The 5,270-nt window shown below is 36.8% G+C and overlaps 1 pseudogene; it reads right to left on the bottom strand.

Annotated features, from left to right (window-relative positions):
- Positions 1-345: 345 nt before the first annotated feature.
- Positions 346-945, bottom strand: LOC113910062 (annotated as a pseudogene).
- Positions 946-5,270: the final 4,325 nt, after the last annotated feature.

Raw genomic sequence — 5,270 nt, 5'->3', positions numbered from 1 at the left:
GAGTCCTGGATATGCCAGATGCTTCCTCAAGCAATCACCAAGAAATTTCACTTTTAATCATTTGATAGTAGGGAGTTACTGGCAGAATTTTAGCAGAGAAGTGGCATCGTTTTGCACAGACGTGTTGACAGCAATGTAAATAATGATTCTGAAGGGATGATGATGGAGGTGAGTAGAAACTTAGAAGGCAGAGTTTCCACTGAGAGTTGAAAAGGGCACGAACTACCCAATAACAATCAGGATAGATAGGAAAGAACATATTTTAGAGTTATTTATTTATTTATTTATTTATTTATTTATTTATTTATTTTACAGTCTTGAGGTCTTTTATTTTCTTTACATTTATCATGCCATGAATTCATAGGGAATGGGTTCCAGCATTTCGGGCTCCTTTCCCATCCAAGTACTAACCCGGCCTGACCCTGCTTAGCTTCCGAGATCAGACGAGATCGGGCGCATTCAGGGTGGTACGGCCGTAGACGTTCGGGCTCCTTTCCATTGGTTCTCACAAAGTGTGCTTCTCTGGGTGGGGCAGGCTGGCTCTTCAGTTGAACCCAAGTACTTTTCTCTTTGGCTTCCTTCTTTTTCTGATCATTTTCCTTCACACGCTTCAGGAAGCTATCTTAGCTCTTTGAGTGTTTAATATGCTCAATGCGTACATTAATTCTCTTAAGCAAGAATCTTGCCCTTAACTTGTTTGTTTACAACAATGCCAACAGCATGCTGAGTAACACTGTAGACTCTTCCAGTTCTGCCATGGTAACATTTGTGGAGCATTCCTTTTTGAACAGTGCCCATTCCCTTGATGTCCACAATATCACTTTTCTTATAGATTCGCATGTATGTGGTCAAAGGAAAAACTCCATGTTTTCTAAAAGGTCTAGAGAACACATAGCGGGTACCTCTCCTCTTTCCCTTTGTGTTGGTCATTTTGGCAAATTACTGGAAGATAGTGGTTCTGGCTGAAAGGTATTTTAGAGTTATTTAAAAGGTAATTATTGTGAGACTTGACTATTCATTGAAATGTGGGATGAAGAATAGGGGACAATTAAAACGACTCCTTCATTTCCAACTTGAGTCAGTAGTGAGTCATGTCATGAAATGTGGTTGAGATACAAGGGTAGAGATGGGGAGATAATGGGTTCTGTCTTAGGCTGGTGTAGTTTGAAGTGGGTCTGGAATTTTGGAGAGAGTTCTGGGGGCAAAAAAAGAAATTTGGGAGACTTTAGAATATAAATGGACATTAAAGCCATCTCAAACAATGAGATTACCCAGAGGAAGTATTTCAAATAAGAAGGGAGAAGATGGAACACTACAGAAAGGCCTTTAGAAGGTAGGTAGGGAAAGATTTCACAAGTGACAGAAACAAAGGAGAGTCAGGACAGGTAAGTGGCACGTGCTAAGGGAAAAAAGAATATAACGATAAAGAGTGACCGCTGGTGCTAAAAGCCTTAGAGAGGTAAGACAGATGAGCACTGAAAATTACCCACCGACTCTGTCAACTGGGAGTTGAAGGTCTTAGGGAAACTACTAACTGTGGGGTGGTGAAGAAGGAAGTCCAATTATGAGAGTTGTGAAGCGAATAGGTTTAGGAGTTGAAGAAAGGCTAGACTGTTTGAAACCCTGTTTAGTAAAGGAAAGGAGAAAGACAAGGCTATGGTTACAGTGGCAATGGAGTTTAAAAAGGGTTTAGTCATTTTTTTCAACTTCTAGATAGGAGATGCTTAACCTTGCCTGTGTGTTAGAAAAGGCAGTAGAAAGTAATGACAGAGTGGAATCTCTGGGGGACAGGAGGGATTAGATCAAATATACAGAGAGAGGAAATGCCTTGTCTAGAGGAAAGGCTATTTTATCCATGGAGAACAGAAGGCAGTAAGGATAGGAACAACTCACATAGCTCTGGGATGAGAAATGAGAGATTTCAACTCTGATGGCATACATTTTCTCAATGGGAGACATAAGAGGTAAGGTCAACACCAAGAAATAGCTTTGTGTATTCCTCCATTGTCAACATCCCTAGGTATAGTAACACTTAGATTATAAATGCAAATAATTGTTTTTAAATGAGGAACACTAAAATAATCAACCTTTGCATTGTTTAACGTGCTAGACTACAGCAAGCATAGAGTATTATGTATCAAATCTTCCCTGCTTCCACAGAGCATTACCAGTATTGATTATATCTACAGTTAAGTTCTATGCTGAAGTTATTTTTTTTGCAAGACCTTTGCATTAGTAATCAACTTTTAGAAATGTCCATCTGTGGTTGTATCTGCTTTTAAGTTAAAATCAGCCAAATCATACAATTTAAGAAATAAATTTACCCTAGTTTTAGTTTAGTCATTATTCAAACATAACTATAGGAAGTAGCCACAAAAGTAATTATTTTTCATATGTTTCAGTCATATGAATTTTGATTGAACTGTATATTCCAATTCAAATTTGCCAGTTATGGACTACAATATAAATCATTTAGTTGTTGCCCACCTACTTAATATCTGTAGAGCTGCTTGCAAATTAGAAAACCAGAAACCATAAATTCTAATTTCACCTCTGCTATATACAAAAACCTTTCTGAATGACACGGAGAAGGCTTAAAGCTATTATTATACACTGCTATGAAAAAAAATCAGATATTTTTCAAAATAGATCAGTTGAGAGGCTGTGTGGTATTGCAGTTAAAAGTAGAGACTATAGTGTTAAAACAGTCCTAGAGTCAAGTCATCTTTCCACCACCTACAGATGCATGACCTTAGCTTCCTTCTTTATAAAATGAGATTGATAGCAGTGTTTACCTCAGTGTTAGTGTGAAAAGAAAAGATCATTCATATAAAATGTTGATGACAACAGTTGACATAGTAAAAACTCAAATAAATAAGGGTATGATTTACTAACCACCATGATAAAATAATATAAACATTCCTGCATAGAATGAGTCATCTTATATAGCCACTCAGTGAAGATATGACTTGTTATTCAAACTTCTAGTCACTCACTTCCTAACCAGAATAAGAAAGAAGGTACAATCTTCTATTAATCGAAGATAAGCTCTATGAAAAGTCTTTTGATCTTGACCTAACGAAGTACCTTTTTAAAAAAAAGTGACAAAGAATATGGACAACAGCAAAGTTTAGGATGTTATGTAGAAACTGGTAAAAATGCTGTGTGTGTGTGTGTATGATAAAGATGAAAGAATTTATGCTGATGCAGAATTTACATCAGAATATTACAAGAGATATATCTTAATGAGAAAATAAGGCACACAATTGTCATGAGAGATCAGTATTAATAATTTTAAATAATCTTATGAATTATCTGTAATCAGATTTTCATCTGCTATCCAATGACCTTTCACTACACACAGAGTCACTTTTAGGATACAATATAAACTTTTATTGCTTAGACTTAACCAATTTGGATGATATGCCTTCCAGAAGAAACGTATAGGTATAGTTTTAGTATCTAGATCTAAGAAGACCTAAGCCTGGCACACTCCCTAGCATTTCCAGGCAGAAATTTCAGTAAACACAAGCTTTTTTTTTTTTTTTCCATCTAGGTGTTTGAAGTGCCTGATATAAGAAACTCTGAATGTAGCTTCAATGTAGCTGAAGCTCTGTCATGTACTCTTGGAGTTATAAAGAAATGATATAATCTCAGTAGATCAAAACATCCAGGAAACAGACATTTTTGTTTATCCTGTGCAATGTTGTATCCCTTGTAGAGTGAACAAGTTGTAGGGCATAAAGGGGCTCATTAAATAATTTTTTGATGAATAAATGAATCTGTCCCCTCACTGTAGCCTGTGAAGAGAGAGTGGCTGGTAGAAGGTGGGCAGTACCAAGGCAGATTCTCCAGCCATGCAAGAACAATAACGAGAGAGCAAAGGCTAGTTTTAAGTGCCTGTAGGAACAGAGAAACATTGGCTAAATTCTTTTTAAAAGGGACAGAGAACCGTTAGGGAAGAATATAAAATTGAGTGTTAGTTTTGAAAAATGTAAATGAACATAGCTCCTGAAAGACACCCAACATTAGTATCAGCCTACGGAGGAAATTAAGAAAACAAAAGAAACAGGTAACACAGAAAAATAACTACCATTTTTTAATGTGTACTTCTTTTCCAGGTGCTGATCTGAGGGCATCACCAGTCCTTTGTTTCTCATAACTAGAGAATGAGGTGGCCACCTCCATTTTACAGACTAGAAAACTGAGGCCTGGAAAGCTTGAGGGACTTGCACAAGGTGACCCAATTAGGAAGGGGGGAAGCCTGGATTTGAACTTAGGTCGCCTGGCTCTAGGATGCACATTTTATCTCATCTGTCTTCCACACACACAAAATGTCTGCACGGTCATTGGCAATTGCCTCCCTTATAAATAACCCACCAGGTGGAATGAATGCAGCACTTCTTGCCATGTCCCTGTGCTTTCTGCCTCTAAGTTGCTGATAGCTAGACAAAATGGTAGTGTTTCTGTCAGTTTCCTCATCAATAAAATTACTATTGTCCAGACCCATCCAGACTGCTTTGCTTGGATATTGTGTGAAATAGCCAATCAATAATCGTAAAATGCTATGAAAACATGGAGTGCTAGATCCAAGTTCAATATTATTATATGAGGTTACAGTGTGACAGCACAGCCGTGAAGGTCAAAGCTATTTTGAACTGCATACAGAGAGGCTGATGTGAAATAGAGGAGAAACTGTTGTCTTTATAACAAGAGGGCTAGAAATTGGGGTCATTTTAATGGAAATACTTCTCTTATTTGTAGGTGCTTAGGAACCCCCAGACAAGAAAATTAATTGGAAGACAAAATAAATGTAAAGGAAAAGACATAACACTACCGTGCCAAGTAGTGAAGGACAAGAGTGATGGGATTAGGATGCGGAACTAGAGATGCTGATCGGGTTAAGTGAAAATTCGTACTAAATAAGCCAACATCTGCAACCATTTGAAGTATGTAAATAAAAAGAGGAATTTAGTCTGAGAGTTAATGGAATGACTAGAAATAGGAAAGAGAGAGAGAGAGAGAGAGAAAGAAAGAAAGAAAGAAAGAAGAAAGAAAGAAAGAAAGAAAGAAAGAAAGAAAGAAAGAAAGAAAGAAAGAAAGAAAGAAAGAAAGTAGGAGAGAAAGAAAGAAAGAAAGAAAGAAGAAAGAAAGAAAGAAAGAAAGAAAGAAAGAAAGAAAGAAAAAAGAAAGAAAGAAGAAAGAAAGAAAGAAGAAAAAAAGAGAAAGAAAGAAAGAAGAAAAAGAAAGAAAGAAAGAAAGAAGAAAAA

The sequence above is a fragment of the Zalophus californianus genome, chromosome 6 (assembly GCF_009762305.2).
Source record: "Zalophus californianus isolate mZalCal1 chromosome 6, mZalCal1.pri.v2, whole genome shotgun sequence".
NCBI classification, from domain to species: domain Eukaryota; kingdom Metazoa; phylum Chordata; class Mammalia; order Carnivora; family Otariidae; genus Zalophus; species Zalophus californianus.
The sequence above is the reverse complement of the archived record's forward strand: the minus strand, read 5'-3'. Positions and strand labels throughout refer to the sequence as shown.